This window comes from Ambystoma mexicanum, chromosome 4q (genome assembly GCF_040938575.1).
Source record: "Ambystoma mexicanum isolate Mex_15411 chromosome 4q, UKY_AmexF1_1, whole genome shotgun sequence".
Lineage (NCBI taxonomy): Eukaryota > Metazoa > Chordata > Amphibia > Caudata > Ambystomatidae > Ambystoma > Ambystoma mexicanum.
Genome location: NC_090928.1, coordinates 1,285,861,622 through 1,285,884,288, shown reverse-complemented (window position 1 = coordinate 1,285,884,288; position 22,667 = coordinate 1,285,861,622).

The window sequence follows — 22,667 nt, the reverse complement described above, 5'->3', positions numbered from 1 at the left end:
AAAAAGCAGCTGAGGGAGTGCTCAGTGTTTCACTGGGCTGGCTCCTCGGCTCCTCCATAATGGGTGAGGTGGCCAGTGGTTGGACTCCCCTCACCCATTATGGATGAGCCGGCAGGCTTGGACTGGCCTATAGGGTAACAGGGCAATGACCGTACCAAAAATGCAAAATGCTAGTGTAGGCCAGTCAAAATGGGCCACTTTTTTGGACAATGTGGGTCAATTTGAGGAGTTACCTCACGATGCAGCTAGTAGTTTTGACCATTGTTGCTGAAAAAATATTCTTTAAATATCACAATTTGTTCACATTTGAACAAAAAACACCCCTTTGGGTACTATTCAAACAGTCTGTGACTAAAGGACTGAATATCCATTTACAACTGCTGGGAATGTTTTCATTGGTGCCTAAGGCTGTTTGGCTGTTTGATGATCCAGTCTGACCATGTGAGCTGCCCCTTCCCATTTCCTCCAATCTAACAAAAAAAAAAAAATTATTTTACATTTCATGCTGGGTTCTGGCACCCCCCCTGGTATGCGGCCGCGCACCCCACAGTTTGAAGACCTCTGCTTTATCACATGAGTAACTTTCAACACCTCTGTGCTCCTAGGGTGGGGTGCTCTCATTTCATACATGGAATAAATAAATAATTTGTCGTACAGCCATCATACGGCGCATCACCCCTCTGAGCCTGTCATGCAGCCATCATGCGGCGCATGACCACTCTCGGCCTGTCGTGCAGCAGTCATGCAATGCATCACCCCTCTTGGCCTGTTGTGCAGCCATCATGCAGCATATGACCCGTCTTGGCCTTTCGTGCAGCCATCATGTGGCGCATCACCCCTCTCGGCCTGTCATGCAGCCATCATGCAGCACATGACCCTTCTCGGCCTGTCGTGCAGCCCTCATAAAGCACATGACCCCTCTCAGACTGTCGTGCAGCCCTCATGCGGCGCATGATACCTCTCACCCTGTTTTGCAGCCATCATGCGGCGCATCACCACTCTCTTCCTGTCGTGCTGCCATCATGCAGCGCATGACCCCTCTCGGCCTGTCGTGCAGCCATCATGTGGCGCATGACCGCTCTCGGCCTGTTGTGCAGCCATCATGCAACGCATGACCCCTGTCAGCCTGTTGTGCAGCCCTCATGCGGCGCATGACCCCTCTAGGCCTGTCGTGCAACTATCATGTGGCGCATGACCCCCTAGGCCTGTCGTGCAGCCATCATGCAGCGCATGACCCCCCTCGGCCTGTCGTGCAACCATCATGCGGCGCATGAACCCTCTCGGCCTGTCATGCAGCCATCATGTGGTGCATGACCCCTCTCGGCCTGTCGCGCAGCCATCATGCGGCGCATGACCCCCCTCGGCCTGTCGTGCAACCATCATGCGGCGCATGAACCCTCTCAGCCTGCCGTGCAGCCACCATACGACGCATGACCCCTCTCGGCCTGTCGTGCAGCCATCATGCGGCGCATCACCCTTCTTTGCCTGTCATGCAGCCATCATGCGGCGCATGACCCCTCTCGGCCTGTTGTGCAGCCACCATGCAGCGCATGACCCCTTTTGGCCTGTCGTGCAGCCACCATGCAGCACATGACCCCTCTCGGCCTGTCGTGCAGCTCCCATGCAGTGCATGACCCCTCTCGGCCTATTGTGCAGCCACCATGTGGCACATGACCCCTCTCGGCCTGTCGTGCAGCAACCATGCGGCACAGGACCCCTCTCTGCCTGTCAAGCAGCCATCATGCGGTGCATGACCCCTCTCGGTCTGTCGTGCAGCCACCATGCGGCATATGACCCCTCTGGCCTGTTGTGCAGCCACCATGCGGCACATGACCCGTCTCTGCCTGTCATGCAGCCATCAAGTGGGCATGACCCCTCTCAGCCTGTTGTGCAGCCATCATGCGGACCATGACCCCTCTCGGCCTGTCGTGCAGCCCTCATGCAGCACATGACCCCTCTCGGCCTGTCGTGCAGCCCTCATGCAGCGCATGACTCCTCTCGGCCTGTCGTGCAGCCATCATGCGGCACATGACCTCTCTCGGCCTGTCGTGCAGACATCATGCAGCGCATGACCCCTCTGGGCCTGTCGTGCAGCCATCATACAGCACATGACCCCTGTCGGCCTGTCGTACAGCCCTCATGCGGTGCATGACCCCTCTAGGCCTGTCGTGCAACTATCATGTGGCACATGACCCCTCTCATCCTGTCGTGCAGCCATCATGCGGCATATCACCCCTCTCAGCCTGTCGTGCAGCCATCATGCGGTGCATCACCCTTCTTGGCCTGTCATGCAGCCATCATGCAGCACATCACTCTTCTTGGCCTGTCGTGCAGCCCTCATGCGGCGCATGACCCCTCTTGGCCTGTCAGCGCATGATCCCTCTCAGCCTGTCGGCGCATGATCCCTCTCGGCCTATCGTGCAGCCATCATGCGGCACATGACCGCTCTCCACCTGTCGTGCAGCTATCATGTGGTGCATGATCCCTGTCAGCCTGTCGTGCAGCCATCATGCGGCGCATGACCCCTCTTGGCATGTCGTGCAGCCATCATGCGGCGCATCACCCCTCTTGGCCTGTCGTGCAACCATCATGCAGTGCATCACCCTTCTTGGCCTGTCGTGCAGCCATCATGTGGTGCATCACCCTTCTTAGCCTGTCCTGAAGCCCTCATGCAGCGCATGACCCCTCTCGGCCTGTCGGTGAATGACCCCTCTCGGCCTGTCGTGCAGCCATCATGCAATGCATCACTCCTCTCGGCCTGTCGTGCCGCCATCATGCGGCACATGACCCCTCTCGGCCTGTCGTGCAGCCATCATGCAGCGCATGACCCCTCTCGGCCTGTCGTGCAGCCATCATGCGGCGCATGACCCGTCTCGGTCTGTCGTGCAGCCATCATGCGGCAAATGACCCCTCTCGGCCTGTCGTGCAGCCACCATGCAGCGTATGACCCCTCTTGGCGTGTCGTGCAGCCATCATGCAATGCATCACTCCTCTCGGCCTGTCGTGCAGCCATCATGCAATACATCACTCCTCTCGGCCTGTCGTGCAGCCAGCATGCTACGTATCACTCCTTTTGGCCTGTCGTGCAGCCCTCATGCGGCGCATGACCCCTGTCGGCCTGGGGTGCAGCCACCATGTGGCGCTTTACCCCTCTCGGCCTGTCGTGCAGCTAACATGCTGCGTATCAGCCTTCTCGGCCTGTCGTGCCGCCATCATGCGGTACATGACCCTTCTCGGCCTGTCGTGCAGCCACCATGCGGGCATGACCCCACTCGGCCTGTCGTGCAGCCATCATGCAATGCATCACTCCTCTCGGCCTGTCGTGCAGCCATCATACGGTACATGACCCCTCTCGGCCTGTTGTGCAGCCCTCATGCAGCACACGACCCCTCTCGGCCTGTCGTGCAGCCCTCATGCAGCTAATGACTCCTCTCGGCCTGCCGTGCAGCCATCATGCGGCGCATGACCTCTCTCCGCCTGTCGTGCAGCCATCATGCGGCGCATGACCCCTTTCGGTCTGTCGTGCAGCCATCATGCGGCGCATGACCCCTCTCGATCTGTCGTGCATCCATCATGCGGCGCATTACCCCTCTTGGCCTGTTGTGCAGCCATCATGCGGCGCATGACCCCTCTCGGCCTGTCGTGCAGCTATCATGTGGCGCATGACCCATCTCGGCCTGTCGTGCAGCCATCATGCAGCAAATGACCTCTCTCGGCCTGTCGTGCAGCCACCATGCAGCGTATGACCCCTCTTGGCCTGTCGTGCAGCCATCATGCAATGCATCACTCCTCTCGGCCTGTCGTGCAGCCATCATTCTACGCATCACTCCTTTTGGCCTGTCGTGCAGCCCTCATGCGGCCTTTGACCCCTGTTGGCCTGGGGTGCAGCCACCATCTGGCGCATGACCCCTCTCGGCCTGTCGTGCAGCTAACATGTGGCGCATGACCCTTCTCGGCCTATCGTGCCGCCATCATGCTGCGCATCAGCACTCTCAGCCTGTTGTGCAGCCATCATGCAGTACATGACCCCTCTCAGCCTTTCGTGCAGCCACCATGGGGCGCATGACCCCTCTCGGCCTGCCGTGCAGCCATCATGCAATGCATCACTCCACTCGGCTTGTCGTGCAGCCATCACGCAGTGCATCACTTTTCTTGGCCTGTCGTGCAGCCCTCATGCAGCACATGACCCCTCTCGGCCTGTCGTGCAGCCATCATACAGCGCATGACCCCTCTCGGCCTGTCGTGCAGCCATCATGCAGTGCATGACCCCTCTTGGTATGTTGTGCAGCCATCATGCGGCGCTTCACCCCTCTTGCCTGTCGTGCAGCCATCATGCGGTGCATAACCCTTCTTGGCCTGTCGTGCAGCCCTCATGCAGCGCATGACTCCTCTCGGCCTGTCGTGAAGCCATCATACAGCGCATGACCCCTCTCGGCCTGTCGTGCAGCCATCATGCAGCACATGACCTATATCGGCCTGTCGTGCAGCCATCAAGCTGCACATGACCCCTGTCGGCCTGTCGTGCATCCCTCATGCGGTGCATGACCCCTCTAGGCCTGTCGTGCAACTATCATGCGGCATATGACCGCTTTCTGCCTGTCGTGCAGCCCTCATGCGGCGCATGACTCCTCTCGGCCTCTCGTGCAGCCCTCATGCGGCACATGATCCCTCTCGGCCTGTCAGTGAATGACTCCTCTCAGGCCTGTCGGCGCATGACCCCTCTCGGCCTCTCGTGCAGCCATCATGTGGCGCATGACCCGTCTCGGCCTGACATGCAGCCATCATGTGGCGCATGACCCCTCTCGGCCTGTCGTGCAGCCATCATGCGGCGCATGACACCCCTCGGCCTGTCATGCAGCCACCATGCGGCGCATGACCCCTCTCGGCCTGTTGTGCAGCCATCATGCAATGCATCAATCCACTCGGCCTGTCGTGCAGCCATCATGCGGCGCATGACCCCTCTCGGTCTGTCGTGCAGCCACCATGCGGCGCATGACCCCTCTCGGCCTGTCATGCAGCCATCATGCAATGTATCAATCCACTCAGCCTGTCGTGCAGCCATCATGCGGCGCATGACCCCTCTCGGCCTGTCGTGCAGCCCTCATGCAGCACATGATCCCTCTCGGCCTGTCGTGCAGCCCTCATGCGGCGCATGACTCCTCTCGGCCTGTCGTGCCGCCATCATGCGGCACATGACCTCTCTTGGCCTGTCGTGCAGCCATCATGCAGCGCATGACCCCTCTCGGCCTGTCATGCAGCCATCATACAACACATGACCCCTGTCGGCCTGTCGTACAGCCCTCATGCGGTGCATGACCCCTCTAGGCCTGTCGTGCAACTATCATGTGGCGCATGACCCCGCTCATCCTGTCGTGCAGCCATCATGCGGCGTATCACCCCTTTCGGCCTGTCGTGCAGCCATCATGCGATGCATCACCCTTCTTGGAATGTAATGCAGCCATCATGCAGCACATCACCCTTCTTGGCCTGTCGTGCAGCCCTCATTTGGCGCATGACCCCTCTTGGCCTGTCAGCGCATGATCCCTCTCAGCCTGTCGGCGCATGACCCCTCTCGCCCTATCGTGCAGCCATCATGCGGCACATGACCGCTCTCCGCCTGTCGTGCAGCTATCATGCGGCGCATGACCCCTGTCAGCCTGTCGTGCAGCCCTCATGCCGGGCATGACCCCTCTCAGCCTGTCGTGCAGCCATCATGCGGCGCATGACCCCTCTTGGCATGTCGTGCAGCCATCATGTGGCGCATCACCCCTCTTGGCCTGTCATGCAGCCATCATGCAGTGCATCACCCTTCTTGGCCTGTCGTGCAGCCATCATGTGGTGCATCACCCTTCTTGGCCTGTTGTGCTGCCCTCATGCAGCGCATGACCCCTCTCAGCCTGTCGGTGAATGACTCCCTCGGCCTGTCGGTGCATGACCCCTCTCGGCCTGTCGTGCAGCCATCATGCAGCGCATGACCCCTCTCGGCCTGTCGTGCAGACATCATGCGGCGCATGACCCCTCATCGGCCTGTCGTGCAGCCATCATGCAGCCCATGACCCCTCTCGGCCTGTCGTGCAGCCATCATGCGGTGCATGACCCGTCTCGGTCTGTCGTGCAGCCATCATGCGGCAAATGACCCCTCTCGGCCTGTCGCGCAGCCACCATGCAGCGTCTGACCCCTCTTGGCATGTCGTGCAGCCATCATGCAATGCATCACTCCTCTCGGCCTGTCGTGCAGCCATCATGCAATACATCACTCCTCTCGGCCTGTCGTGCAGCCAGCATGCTACGTATCACTCCTTTTGGCCTGTCGTGCAGGTCTCATGCGGCGCATGACCCCTGTCGGCCTGGGGTGCAGCCACCATGTGGCGCTTTACCCCTCTCGGCCTGTCGTGCAGCTAACATGCGGCGCATGACCACTCTCAGCCTATTGTGCCGCCATCATGCTGCGTATCAGCCCTCTCGGCCTGTCGTACCGCCATCATGCGGTACATGACCCTTCTCGGCCTGTCGTGCAGCCACCATGCGGGCATGACCCCACTCGGCCTGTCGTGCAGCCACCATGCAGCACATGACCCCTCTCCGCTTGTCGTTCAGCCATCAAGCGGGCAAGACCCCTCTCGGCCTGTCGTGCAGCCATCATACAGTACATGACCCCTCTCTGCCTGTCGTGCAGCCCTCATGCAGCACACGACCCCTCTCGGCCTGTCGTGCAGCCCTCATGCAGCGCATGACTCCTCTCGGCCTGCCGTGCAGCCATCATACGGCGCATGACCTCTCTCGGCCTGTCGTGCAGACATCATGCAGTGCATGACCCCTCTTGGTCTTTCGTGCAGCCATCATGCAGCTCATGACCTCTCTCGGCATGTCATGCAGCCATCATGGGGCACATGACCCCTGTCAGCCTGTCGTGCAGCCCTCATGCGGTGCATGACACCTCTAGGCTTGTCGTGCAACTATCATGCGGCGCATGACCCCTCTCAGCCTGTTGTGCAGCCATCATGCGGCTCATGACTCTTCTCGGCCTGTCGTGCAGCCATCATGCGGCACATGACCTCTAACGGCCTGTCATGCAGCCATCATGCAGCGCATGACCCCTCTCGGCCTGTCGTGCAGCCATCATGCGGCACATGACCCCTCTCGGCCTGTTGTGCAGCCCTCATGCAGCACGTGACCCCTCTCGGCCTGTCGTGCAGCCCTCATGCGGCGCATGAATCCTCTCAGCCTGTTATGCAGCCATCATGCGGCGCATGACCTCTCTCGGCCTGTCTTGCAGCCATCATGCAGTGCATGACCCCTCTCGGCCTGTCGTGCAGCCATAGTGCAGCGCATGACCTCTCTCGGCCTGTCGTGCAGCCCTCATACATTGCATGACCCCTCTAGGCCTGTCATGCAACTATCATGCGGCGCATGACCCCTCTCATCCTGTCGTGCAGCCATCACGTGGCACATCACCTCTCTCGGCCTGTCGTGCAGCCATCATGCTGTGCATCACCCTTCTTGGCCTGTCATGCAGCCATCATGTGGCGCATCACCCTTCTTGGCCTGTCGTGCAGCGACCATGCGGCACATGACCCCTCTCCGCCAGTCGTGCAGCCATCAAGCGGGCATGACCCCTCTCTGCCTGTTGTGCATCCCTCATGCGGTGCATGACCCCTCTAGGCCTGTCGTGCAACTATCATACGGCGCATGACCTCTCTCGGCCTGTCGTGCAGCCATCATGCAGTGCATGACCCCTCTTGGCCTGTCGTGCAGCCATCATGCAGCTCATGACCTCTCTCGGCCTGTCATGCAGCCATCATGGGGCACATGATCCCTGTCAGCCTGTCGTGCAGCCCTCATGCGGTGCATGACACCTCTAGGCCTGTCGTGCAACTATCATGCGGTGCATGACCCCTCTCGGCCTGTTGTGCAGCCCTCATGCGGCGCATGACTCCTCTCGGCCTGTCGTGCAGCCATCATGCGGCACATGACCTCTCTCGGCCTGTCATGCAGCCATCATGCAGTGCATGACCCCTCTCGGCCTGTCGTGCAGCCCTCATGCAGCACATGACCCCTCTCGGCCTGTCGTGCAGCCCTCATGCGGCGCATGAATCCTCTCAGCCTGTCATGCAGCCATCATGCGGCGCATGACCTCTCTCGGCCTGTCTTGCAGCCATCATGCAGTGCATGACCCCTCTCGGCCTGTCGTGCAGACATAGTGCAGCGCATGACCTCTCTCGGCCTGTCGTGTAGCCATCATGCGGCACATGACCCCTGTTGGCCTGTCGTGCAGCCCTCATGCGGTGCATGACCCCTCCAGGCCTGTCGTGCAACTATCATGCGGCGCATGACCCCTCTCATCCTGTCGTGCAGCCATCACGCGGCACATCACCCCTCTCGGCCTGTCGTGCAGCCATCATGCTGTGCATCAGCCTTCTTGGCCTGTCATGCAGCCATCATGTGGCGCATGACCATTCTTGGCCTGTCGTGCAGTCCTCATGCGGCGCATCACCCCTCTTGGCCTGTCAGCGCATGATCCCTCTCAGCCTTTCGGCGCATGACCCCTCTCGGCCTGTCATGCAGCCATCATGCAGTGCATGACCCCCCTCAGCCTGTCGTGCAGCCATCATGTTGCACATGACCCCCCTCGGCCTGCTGTGCAGCCACCATGCGGCGCATGACCCCTCTCTGCCTGTTGTGCAGCCATCATGCGGTGCATCACCTTTGGCCTGTCGTGCAGCCATCATGCGGCGCATCACCCCTCTTGGCCTGTCGTGCAGCCATCATGTGGTGTATGACCCCTCTCGGCCTGTCGCGCAGCCCTCATGCAGCGCATGACCCCTCTTGGCCTGTCGGTGAATGACCCCTCTTGGCCTGTCGGTGCATGACCCCTCTCGACCTGTCGTGCAGCCACCATGCGGTGCATGACCCCTCTCGGCCTGTCGTGCAGCCATCAAGCGGGCATGACCCCTCTCGCCCTGTCGTGCAGCCACCATGCAGCATATGACCGCTCTTGGCCTATCGTGCAGGCACCATGCAGCACATGACCCCTCTTGGCCTGTCGTGCAGCGACCATGCGGCACATGACCCCTCTCTGCCAGTCGTGCAGCCATCAAGCGGGCATGACCCCTCTCGGCCTGTCGAGCAGCCCTCATGCGGCGCATGAATCCTCTCAGCCTGTCATGCAGCCATCATGCGGCGCATGACCTCTCTCGGCCTGTCTTGCAGCCATCATGCAGTGCATGACCCCTCTCGGCCTGTCGTGCAGCCATAGTGCAGCGCATGACCTCTCTCGGCCTGTTGTGTAGCCATCATGCGGCACATGACCCCTGTTGGCCTGTCGTGCAGCCCTCATACATTGCATGACCCCTCTAGGCCTGTCATGCAACTATCATGCGGCGCATGACCCCTCTCATCCTGTCGTGCAGCCATCACGTGGCACATCACCCCTCTCGGCCTGTCGTGCAGCCATCATGCTGTGCATCACCCTTCTTGGCCTGTCGTGCAGCGACCATGCGGCACATGACCCCTCTCCGCCAGTCGTGCAGCCATCAAGCGGGCATGACCCCTCTCGGCCTGTCGTGCAGCCACCATGCAACATATGACCCCTCTTGGCCTGTCGTGCAGGCACCATGCAAATATTAACACAAGGTACTAGTACATATGTAGGTTGGCCCGTAGGAAGGTGTGAATGAATTAAGGTCCTGCCCCTGGTCCAAACCTAAGTACCCCTTTGGGGTAATAGCATCTACATATAATTAGTATCCATCATAGTACAACACATCAAGGATAGTCATGCAAATTATTGTAAGTTAAAGACAAAACCTTATGTGCAAACATCCGTACAAATACAATCAATAAAACATTTACAAGGTTACATACATATGAAAAACAATCCTTCTTAGTATGAATCAGAATGCAAAATTGCTAAACAGAAATCATGAATGTTAGATAAAAAAGAAAGAAGGAAAAATGGAAAAATCAATGAGACATAAACCAAAATAAGGAAATATTTCTCCCAATGTAGAGACATCAACACTGGAAAAAGGTAACAAATACTTTTTTCAACATTATATGATCATAGTAAGTATCAGTAACACCCCAGTGGGAATATTTGTTCATACACCAATGGGGTGGAGTCTGCCAAAGCATGAGGGGGAAGAAAGGGAAGTAAGAAAAATGCTGATATTCCCAAACAACGAATAAGCCTGATTCAATAGACAGTGATCTACGAAAACCAACTGGGATACTGAACAAATGTTACTGTAGATCCTGGCTAACTGAAAAAACAACAAAACATATATTGTTGTAAACAAGAGGTCCAATATAGAACAGATGTTATTCTGAGGGACCTTCAATCCCCTCTAGGCAATATTGCGTTTCGGCGGTACCAGCTCCGCCTTCAACAGGGCAGAAATAGCAAGACCCTGGAGGAGCCTGCAGAGCTGTACTTTCTTTTTCGTGGTGTAAGTGTCAACATTTTAAATTTTCTTCTCCAGAGGTGCCGCGAGCCCGGCAACCGTCAGATGGGCAGCGCGAGAAGCCTCCCTTCCCGAGCGCGGGTGGATTCCAGTCAGCCGTCAAACTCCTGACCCAGTTCACTTTTCAATTCGCCCGCGCTCTGTGTTACACAAACCGGACGATGACGTGCACCTGATCCCACCACTGGCGCAGGCACCATGCAGCACATGACCCCTCTCCGCCTGTTGTGCAGCCATCAAGCAGGCATGACCCCTCTTGGCCTGTCGTGCAGCCATCATGCGGTACATGACCCCTCTCGGCCTGTTGTGCAGCCCTCATGCAGCACATGACCCCTCTGGGCCTGTCGTGCAGCCCTCATGCTGCGCATGACTCCTCTTGGCCTGCCGTGCAGCCATCATGCGGCGCATGACCTCTCTCGGCCTGTCGTGCAGCCATCATTCAGCACATGACCTCTCTCGGCCTGTCGTGCAGCCATCAAGCTGCACATGACCCCTGTCGGCCTGTTGTGCATCCCTCATGCGGTGCATGACCCCTCTAGGCCTGTCGTGCAACTATCATGCGGCATATGACCCCTCTCAGCCTGTCGTGCAACCCTCATGCGGCACATGATCCCTCTCGGCCTGTCAGTGAATGACCCCTCTCAGGCCTGTCGGCGCATGACCCCTCTCGGCCTGTCGTGCAGCCATCATGCAGCGCATCACCCCTCTCCGCCTGTCGTGCAGCCATCATGTGGCGCATGACCCCTCTCGGCCTGTCGTGCAGCCATCATGCGGCGCATGACACCCCTCGGCCTGTCGTGCAGCCACCATGCGGCGCATGACCCCTCTCAGCCTGTTGTGCAGCCATCATGCAATGCATCAATCCACTCGGCCTGTCGTGCAGCCATCATGCGGCGCATGACCCCTCTCGGTCTGTCGTGCAGGCATCATGCGGCGCATGACACTCCTCGGCCTGTCGTGCAGCCACCATGCGGCGCATGACCCCTCTCGGCCTGTTGTGCAGCCATCATGCAATGCATCAATCCACTCGGCCTGTCGTGCAGCCATCATGCGGCGCATGACCCCTCTCGGTCTGTCGTGCAGCCACCATGCGGCGCATGACCCTTCTCGGCCTGTCGTGCAGCCATCATGCAATGTATCAATCCACTCAGCCTGTCGTGCAGCCATCATGCGTCGCATGACCCCTCTCTGCCTGTCGTGCAGCCCTCATGCAGCACATGACCCCTCTCGGCCTGTCGTGCAGCCCTCATGCGGCGCATGACCCCTCTCGGCCTGTCGTGCAGCCATCATGCAATTTATCAATCCACTCAGCCTGTCGTTCAGCCATCATGCGGCGCATGACCCCTCTCGGCCTGTCGTGCAGCCCTCATGCAGCACATGACCCCTCTCGGCCTGTCGTGCAGCCCTCATGCGGCGCATGACTCCTCTCAGCCTGTCGTGCCGTCATCATGCGGCACATGACCTCTCTCGGCCTGTCGTGCAGCCATCATGCAGCGCATGACCCCTCTCGGCCTGTCATGCAGCCATCATACAGCACATGACCCCTGTCGGCCTGTCGTACAGCCCTCATGCGGTGCATGACCCCTCTAGGCCTGTCGTGCAAATATCATGTGGCGAATGACCCCTCTCATCCTGTCGTGCAGCCACCATGCAGCGTATGACCCCTCTTGGCGTGTCGTGCAGCCATCATGCAATGCATCACTCCTCTCGGCCTGTCGTGCATCCATCATGCAATGCATAACTCCTCTCGGCCTGTCGTGCAGCCATCATGCTACGTATCACTCCTTTTGGCCTGTCGTGCAGCCCTCATGCGGCGCATGACCCCTGTCGGCCTGGGGTGCAGCCACCATGTGGCGCTTGACCCCTCTCGGCCTGTCATGGAGCTAACATGCGGCGCATGACCCCTCTCGGCCTATCGTGCCGCCATCATGCTGCGTATCAGCCCTCTCGGCCTGTCGTGCAGCCATCATGCGGTACATGACCCTTCTCGGCCTATCGTGCAGCCACCATGCGGGCATGACCCCTCTCGGCCTGTCGTGCAGCCATCATGCAATGCATCACTCCACTCGGCCTGTCGTGCAGCCATCATGCGGCGCATCGCCCTTCTTGGCCTGTCGTGCAGCCATCATGTGGGGCATGACCCCTCTCGGCCTGTCGTGAAGCCACCATGCGGCATATGACCCCGCTTGGCCTGTCGTGCAGCCACCATGCAGCACATGACCCCTCTCCGCTTGTCGTGCAGCCATCAAGTGGGCAAGACCCCTCTCGGCCTGTCGTGCAGCCATCATACGGTACATGACCCCTCTCGGCCTGTCGTGCAGCCCTCATGCAGTACACCACCCTTCTCGGCCTGTCGTGCAGCCCTCATGCAGCGCATGACTCCTCTCGGCCTGCCGTGCAGCCATCATGCGGCACATGACCTCTCTCGGCCTGTCGTGCAGCCATCATGCGGCGCATGACCCCTCTCGGTCTACCGTGCAGCCATCATGCGGCGCATGACCCCTTTCGGTCTGTCATGCAGCCATCATGCGGCGCATGACCCCTCTCGGCCTGTTGTGCAGCCATCATGCGGCACATGACCCCTCTCGGCCTGTCGTGCAGCCATCATGTGGCGCATGACCCGTCTCGGCCTGTCGTGCAGCCATCATGCAGCAAATGACCTCTCTCGGCCTGTCGTGCAGCCACCATGCAGCGTATGACCCCTCTTGGCCTGTTGTGCAGCCATCATGCAATGCATCACTCCTCTCGGCCTGTCGTGCAGCCATCATTCTACGCATCACTCCTTTTGGCCTGTCGTGCAGCCCTCATGCCGCCTTTGACCCCTGTTGGCCTGGGGTGCAGCCACCATGTGGCGCATGACCCCTCTCGGCCTGTCGTGCAGCTAACATGTGGCGCATTACCCCTCTCTGCCTATCGTGCCGCCATCATGCTGCGCATCAGCACTCTCAGACTGTTGTGCAGCCGTCATGCGGTACATGACCCCTCTCAGCCTTTCGTGCAGCCACCATGGGGCGCATGACCCCTCTCGGCCTGCCGTGCAGCCATCATGCAATGCATCACTCCACTCGGCTTGTCGTGCAGACATCATGCAGTGCATCACCCTTCTTGGCCTGTCGTGCAGCCCTCATGCAGCACATGACTCCTCTCGGCCTGTCGTGCAGCCATCATACAGCGCATGACCCCTCTCGGCCTGTCGTGCAGCCATCATGCAGTGCATGACCCCTCTTGGTATGTTGTGCAGCCATCATGCGGCGCATCATCCCTCTTGGCCTGTCGTGCAGCTATCATGCGGTGCATCACCCTTCTTGGCCTGTCATGCAGCCCTCATGCAGCGCATGACCCCTCTCGGCCTGTCGTGCAGCCATCATACAGCGCATGACCCCTCTCGGCCTGTCGTGCAGCCATCATGCAGCACATGACCTTTCTCGGCCTGTCGTGCAGCCATCAAGCTGCACATGACCCCTGTCGGCCTGTCGTGCATCCCTCATGCGGTGCATGACCCCTCTAGGCCTGTCGTGCAACTATCATGCAGCATATGACACCTCTCAGCCTGTCGTGCAGCCCTCATGCGGCGCATGACTCGTCTCGGCCTCTCATGCAGCCCTCATGCGGCACATGATCCCTCTCGGCCTGTCAGTGAATGACCCCTCTCAGGCCTGTCGACGCATGACCCCTCTCAGCCTGTCGTGCAGCCATCATGCAGCGCATCAACCCTCTCGGCCTGTCGTGCAGCCATCATGCAGCGCATGACCCCTCTCGGCCTGTCGTGCAGCCATCATGTGGCGCATGACCCGTCTCGGCCTGTCATGCAGCCATCATGTGGCGCATGACCCCTCTAGGCCTGTCGTGCAGCCATCATGCGGCGCATGACACCCCTCGGCATGTCGTGCAGCCACCATGCGGCGCATGACCCCTCTCGGCCTGTTGTGCAGCCATCATGCAATGCATCAATCCACTCGGCCTGTCGTGCAGCCACCATGCGGCGCATGACCCCTCTCGATCTGTCGTGCAGCCACCATGCGGCGCATGACCCCTCTCGGCCTGTCGGGCAGCCATCATGCAATGTATCAATTCACTCAGCCTGTCGTGCAGCCATCATGCGGCGCATGACCCCTCTCGGCCTGTCGTGCAGCCCTCATGCAGCACATGACCCCTCTCGGCCTGTCGTGCAGCCCTCATTCGGCGCATGACTCCTCTCGGCCTGTCGTGCCACCATCATGCGACACATGACCTCTCTCGGCCTGTCGTGCAGCCATCATGCAGCGCATGACCCCTCCCGGCCTGTCATGCAGCCATCATACAGCACATGACCCCTGTCGGCCTGTCATACAGCCCTCATGCGGTGCATGACCCCTCTAGGCCTGTCGTGCAACTATCATGTGGCGCATGACCCCTCTCATCCTGTCGTGCAGCCTTCATGCAGCGTATCACCCCTCTCGGCCTATCGTGCAGCCATCATGCGATGCATCACCCTTCTTGGCCTGTAATGCAGCCATCATGCAGCACATCACCCTTCTTGGCCTGTCGTGCAGCCCTCATGCGGCGCATGACCCCTCTTGGCCTGTCAGCGCATGATCCCTCTCAGCCTGTCGGCGCATGACCCCTCTCGCCCTATCGTGCAGCCATCATGCGGCACATGACCGCTCTCCGCCTGTCGTGCAGCTATCATGCGGCGCATGACCCCTGTCAGCCTGTCGTGCAGCCCTCATGCGGGGCATGACCCCTCTCAGCCTGTCGTGCAGCCATCATGCGGCGCATGACCCCTCTTGGCATGTCGTGCAGCCATCATGTGGCGCATCACCCCTCTTGGCCTGTCATGCAGCCATCATGCAGTGCATCACCCTTCTTGGCCTGTCGTGCAGCCATCATGTGGTGCATCACCCTTCTTGGCCTGTTGTGCTGCCCTCATGCTCGCATGACCCCTGTCAGCCTGTCGTGCAGCCCTCATGCCGGGCATGACCCCTCTCAGCCTGTCGTGCAGCCATCATGCAGCGCATGACCCCTCTCGGCCTGTCGTGCAGCCATCATGCGGCGCATGACCCCTCATCGGCCTGTCGTGCAGCCATCATGCAGCGCATGACCCCTCTCGGCCTGTCGTGCAGCCATCATGCGGCGCATGACCCGTCTCGGTCTGTCGTGCAGCCATCATGCGGCAAATGACCCCTCTCGGCCTGTCGTGCAGCCACCATGCAGCGTATGACCCCTCTTGGCGTGTCGTGCAGCCATCATGCAATGCATCACTCCTCTCGGCCTGTCGTGCAGCCATCATGCAATACATCACTCCTCTCGGCCTGTCGTGCAGCCAGCATGCTACGTATCACTCCTTTTGGCCTGTCGTGCAGCCCTCATGCGGCGCATGACCCCTGTCGGCCTGGGGTGCAGCCGCCATGTGGCGCTTTACCCCTCTCGGCCTGTCGTGCAGCTAACATGCGGCGCATGACCCCTCTCAGCCTAGTGTGCCGCCATCATGCTGCGTATCAGCCTTCTCGGCCTGTCGTGCCGCCATCATGCGGTACATGACCCTTCTCGGCCTGTCGTGCAGCCACCATGCGGGCATGACCCCACTCGGCCTGTCGTGCAGCCATCATGCAATGCATCACTCCTCTCGGCCTGTCGTGCAGCCATCATACGGTACATGACCCCTCTCGGCCTGTTGTGCAGCCCTCATGCAGCACACGACCCCTCTCGGCCTGTCGTGCAGCCCTCATGCAGCTAATGACTCCTCTCCGCCTGCCGTGCAGCCATCATGCGGCGCATGACCTCTCTCCGCCTGTCGTGCAGCCATCATGCGGCGCATGACCCCTTTCGGTCTGTCGTGCAGCCATCATGCGGCGCATGACCCCTCTCGATCTGTCATGCATCCATCATGCGGCGCATTACCCCTCTTGGCCTGTTGTGCAGCCATCATGCGGCGCATGACCCCTCTCGGCCTGTCGTGCAGCTATCATGTGGCGCATGACCCGTCTCGGCCTGTCGTGCAGCCATCATGCAGCAAATGACCTCTCTCGGCCTGTCGTGCAGCCACCATGCAGCGTATGACCTCTCTTGGCCTGTCGTGCAGCCATCATGCAATGCATCACTCCTCTCGGCCTGTCGTGCAGCCATCATTCTACGCATCACTCCTTTTGGCCTGTCGTGCAGCCCTCATGCGGCCTTTGACCCCTGTTGGCCTGGGGTGCAGCCACCATGTGGCGCATGACCCCTCTCGGCCTGTCGTGCAGCTAACATGTGGCGCATGACCCCTCTCGGCCTATCGTGCCGCCATCATGCTGCGCATCAGCACTCTCAGCCTGTTGTGCAGCCATCATGCGGTACATGACCCCTCTCAGCCTTTCGTGCAGACACCATGGGGCGCATGACCCCTCTCGGCCTGCTGTGCAGCCATCATGCAATGCATCACTCCACTCGGCTTGTCGTGCAGCCATCATGCAGTGCATCACCTTTCTTGGCCTGTCGTGCAGCCCTCATGCAGCACATGACCCCTCTCGGCCTGTCGTGCAGCCATCATACAGCGCATGACCCCTCTCGGCCTGTCGTGCAGCCATCATGCAGTGCATGACCCCTCTTGGTATGTTGTGCAGCCATCATGCGGCGCATCACCCCTCTTGGCCTGTCGTGCAGCCATCATGCGGTGCATAACTCTTCTTGGCCTGTCGTGCAGCCCTCATGCAGCGCATGACTCCTCTCGGCCTGTCGTGAAGCCATCATACAGCGCATGACCCCTCTCGGCCTGTCGTGCAGCCATCATGCAGTACATGACCTATATTGGCCTGTCGTGCAGCCATCAAGCTGCACATGACCCCTGTCGGCCTGTCGTGCATCCCTCATGAGGTGCATGACCCCTCTAGGCCTGTCGTGCAACTATCATGCGGCATATGACCGCTTTCAGCCTGTCGTGCAGCCCTCATGCGGCGCATGACTCCTCTCGGCCTCTCGTGCAGCCCTCATGCGGCACATGATCCCTATCGGCCTGTCAGTGAATGACTCCTCTCAGGCCTGTCGGCGCATGACCCCTCTCGGCCTCTCGTGCAGCCATCATGTGGCGCATGACCCGTCTCGGCCTGACATGCAGCCATCATGTGGCGCATGACCCCTCTCAGCCTGTCGTGCAGCCATCATGCGGCGCATGACACCCCTCGGCCTGTCATGCAGCCACCATGCGGCGCATGACCCCTCTCGGCCTGTTGTGCAGCCATCATGCAATGCATCAATCCACTCGGCCTGTCGTGCAGCCATCATGCGGCGCATGACCCCTCTCGGTCTGTCGTGCAGCCACCATGCGGCGCATGACCCCTCTCGGCCTGTCATGCAGCCATCATGCAATGTATCAATCCACTCAGCCTGTCGTGCAGCCATCATGCGGCGCATGACCCCTCTCGGCCTGTCGTGCAGCCCTCATGCAGCACATGATCCCTCTCAGCCTGTCGTGCAGCCCTCATGCGGCGTATGACTCCTCTCGGCCTGTCGTGCCGCCATCATGCGGCACATGACCTCTCTTGGCCTGTCGTGCAGCCATCATGCAGCGCATGACCCCTCTCGGCCTGTCATGCAGCCATCATACAGCACATGACCCCTGTCGGCCTGTCGTACAGCCCTCATGCGGTGCATGACCCCTCTAGGCCTGTCGTGCAACTATCATGTGGCGCATGACCCCGCTCATCCTGTCGTGCAGCCATCATGCGGCGTATCACCCCTTTCGGCCTGTCGTGCAGCCATCATGCGATGCATCACCCTTCTTGGAATGTAATGCAGCCATCATGCAGCACATCACCCTTCTTGGCCTGTCGTGCAGCCCTCATGCGGCGCATGACCCCTCTTGGCCTGTCAGCGCATGATCCCTCTCAGCCTGTCGGCGCATGACCCCTCTCGCCCTATCGTGCAGCCATCATGTGGCACATGACCGCTCTCCGCCTGTCGTGCAGCTATCATGCGGCGCATGACCCCTGTCAGCCTGTCGTGCAGCCCTCATGCCGGGCATGACCCCTCTCAGCCTGTCGTGCAGCCATCATGCGGCGCATGACCCCTCTTGGCATGTCGTGCAGCCATCATGTGGCGCATCACCCCTCTTGGCCTGTCATGCAGCCATCATGCAGTGCATCACCCTTCTTGGCCTGTCGTGCAGCCATCATGTGGTGCATCACCCTTCTTGGCCTGTTGTGCTGCCCTCATGCAGCGCATGACCCCTCTCAGCCTGTCGGTGAATGACTCCCTCGGCCTGTCGGTGCATGACCCCTCTCGGCCTGTCGTGCAGCCATCATGCAGCGCATGACCCCTCTCGGCCTGTCGTGCAGCCAACATGTGGTGCATCACCCTTCTTGGCCTGTTGTGCTGCCCTCATGCTCGCATGACCCCTGTCAGCCTGTCGTGCAGCCCTCATGCCGGGCATGACCCCTCTCAGCCTGTCGTGCAGCCATCATGCAGCGCATGACCCCTCTCGGCCTGTCGTGCAGCCATCATGCGGCGCATGACCCCTTATCGGCCTGTCGTGCAGCCATCATGCAGCGCATGACCCCTCTCGGCCTGTCGTGCAGCCATCATGCGGCGCATGACCCGTCTCGGTCTGTCGTGCAGCCATCATGCGGCAAATGACCCCTCTCGGCCTGTCGTGCAGCCACCATGCAGCGTATGACCCCTCTTGGCGTGTCGTGCAGCCATCATGCAATGCATCACTCCTCTCGGCCTGTCGTGCAGCCATCATGCAATACATCACTCCTCTCGGCCTGTCGTGCAGCCAGCATGCTACGTATCACTCCTTTTGGCCTGTCGTGCAGCTCTCATGCGGCGCATGACCCCTGTCGGCCTGGGGTGCAGCCACCATGTGGCGCTTTACCCCTCTCGGCCTGTCGTGCAGCTAACATGCGGCGCATGACCCCTCTCAGCCTATTGTGCCGCCATCATGCTGCGTATCAGCCTTCTCGGCCTGTCGTGCCGCCATCATGCGGTACATGACCCTTCTCGGCCTGTCGTGCAGCCACCATGCGGGCATGACCCCACTCGGCCTGCCGTGCAGCCATCATGCGGCGCATGACCTCTCTCCGCCTGTCGTGCAGCCATCATGCGGCGCATGACCCCTTTCGGTCTGTCGTGCAGCCATCATGCGGCGCATGACCCCTCTCGATCTGTCGTGCATCCATCATGCGGCGCATTACCCCTCTTGGCCTGTTGTGCAGCCATCATGCGGCGCATGACCCCTCTCGGCCTGTCGTGCAGCTATCATGTGACGCATGACCCATCTCTGCCTGTCGTGCAGCCATCATGCAGCAAATGACCTCTCTCGGCCTGTCGTGCAGCCACCATGCAGCGTATGACCCCTCTTGGCCTGTCGTGCAGCCATCATGCAATGCATCACTCCTCTCGGCCTGTCGTGCAGCCATCATTCTACGCATCACTCCTTTTGGCCTGTCGTGCAGCCCTCATGCGGCCTTTGACCCCTGTTGGCCTGGGGTGCAGCCACCATCTGGCGCATGACCCCTCTCGGCCTGTCGTGCAGCTAACATGTGGCGCATGACCCCTCTCGGCCTATCGTGCCGCCATCATGCTGCGCATCAGCACTCTCAGCCTGTTGTGCAGCCATCATGCGGTACATGACCCCTCTCAGCCTTTCGTGCAGCCACCATGGGGCGCATGACCCCTCTCGGCCTGCCGTGCAGCCATCATGCAATGCATCACTCCACTCGGCTTGTCGTGCAGCCATCACGCAGTGCATCACTTTTCTTGGCCTGTCGTGCAGCCCTCATGCAGCACATGACCCCTCTCGGCCTGTCGTGCAGCCATCATACAGCGCATGACCCCTCTCGGCCTGTCGTGCAGCCATCATGCAGTGCATGACCCCTCTTGGTATGTTGTGCAGCCATCATGCGGCGCATCACCCCTCTTGGCCTGTCGTGCAGCCATCATGCGGTGCATAACCCTTCTTGGCCTGTCGTGCAGCCCTCATGCAGCGCATGACTCCTCTCGGCCTGTCGTGAAGCCATCATACAGCGCATGACCCCTCTCGGCCTGTCGTTCAGCCATCATGCAGCACATGACCTATATCGGCCTGTCGTGCAGCCATCAAGCTGCACATGACCCCTGTCGGCCTGTCGTGCATCCCTCATGCGGTGCATGACCCCTCTAGGCCTGTCGTGCAACTATCATGCGGCATATGACCGCTTTCTGCCTGTCGTGCAGCCCTCATGCGGCGCATGACTCCTCTCGGCCTCTCGTGCAGCCCTCATGCGTCACATGATCCCTCTCGGCCTGTCAGTGAATGACTCCTCTCAGGCCTGTCGGCGCATGACCCCTCTCGGCCTCTCGTGCAGCCATCATGTGGCGCATGACCCGTCTCGGCCTGACATGCAGCCATCATGTGGCGCATGACCCCTCTCGGCCTGTTGTGCAGCCATCATGCGGCGCATGACACCCCTCGGCCTGTCATGCAGCCACCATGCGGCGCATGACCCCTCTCGGCCTGTTGTGCAGCCATCATGCAATGCATCAATCCACTCAGCCTGTCGTGCAGCCATCATGCGGCGCATGACCCCTCTCGGTCTGTCGTGCAGCCACCATGCGGCGCATGACCCCTCTCGGCCTGTCATGCAGCCATCATGCAATGTATCAATCCACTCAGCCTGTCGTGCAGCCATCATGCGGCGCATGACCCCTCTCGGCCTGTCGTGCAGCCCTCATGCAGCACATGATCCCTCTCAGCCTGTCGTGCAGCCCTCATGCGGCGCATGACTCCTCTCGGCCTGTCGTGCCGCCATCATGCGGCACATGACCTCTCTTGGCCTGTCGTGCAGCCATCATGCAGCGCATGACCCCTCTCGGCCTGTCATGCAGCCATCATACAACACATGACCCCTGTCGGCCTGTCGTACAGCCCTCATGCGGTGCATGACCCCTCTAGGCCTGTCGTGCAACTATCATGTGGCGCATGACCCCGCTCATCCTGTCGTGCAGCCATCATGCGGCGTATCACCCCTTTCGGCCTGTCGTGCAGTCATCATGCGATGCATCACCCTTCTTGGAATATAATGCAGCCATCATGCAGCACATCACCCTTCTTGGCCTGTCGTGCAGCCCTCATTCGGCGCATGACCCCTCTTGGCCTGTCAGCGCATGATCCCTCTCAGCCTGTCGGCGCATGACCCCTCTCGCCCTATCGTGCAGCCATCATGCGGCACATGACCGCTCTCCGCCTGTCGTGCAGCTATCATGCGGCGCATGACCCCTGTCAGCCTGTCGTGCAGCCCTCATGCCGGGCATGACCCCTCTCAGCCTGTCGTGCAGCCATCATGCGGCGCATGACCCCTCTTGGCATGTCGTGCAGCCATCATGTGGCGCATCACCCCTCTTGGCCTGTCATGCAGCCATCATGCAGTGCATCACCCTTCTTGGCCTGTCGTGCAGCCATCATGTGGTGCATCACCCTTCTTGGCCTGTTGTGCTGCCCTCATGCAGCGCATGACCCCTCTCAGCCTGTCGGTGAATGACTCCCTCGGCCTGTCGGTGCATGACCCCTCTCGGCCTGTCGTGCAGCCATCATGCAGCGCATGACCCCTCTCGGCCTGTCGTGCAGACATCATGCGGCGCATGACCCCTCATCGGCCTGTCGTGCAGCCATCATGCAGCCCATGACCCCTCTCGGCCTGTCGTGCAGCCATCATGCGGTGCATGACCCGTCTCGGTCTGTCGTGCAGCCATCATGCGGCAAATGACCCCTCTCGGCCTGTCGCGCAGCCACCATGCAGCGTATGACCCCTCTTGGCATGTCGTGCAGCCATCATGCAATGCATCACTCCTCTCGGCCTGTCGTGCAGCCATCATGCAATACATCATTCCTCTCGGCCTGTCGTGCAGCCAGCATGCTACGTATCACTCCTTTTGGCCTGTCGTGCAGCCCTCATGCGGCGCATGACCCCTGTCGGCCTGGGGTGCAGCCACCATGTGGCGCTTTACCCCTCTCGGCCTGTCGTGCAGCTAACATGCGGCGCATGACCCCTCTCAGCCTATTGTGCCGCCATCATGCTGCGTATCAGCCCTCTCGGCCTGTCGTACCGCCATCATGCGGTACATGACCCTTCTCGGCCTGTCGTGCAGCCACCATGCGGGCATGACCCCACTCGGCCTGTCGTGCAGCCATCATGCAATGCATCACTCCTCTCGGCCTGTCGTGCAGCCATCATTCTACGCATCACTCCTTTTGGCCTGTCGTGCAGCCCT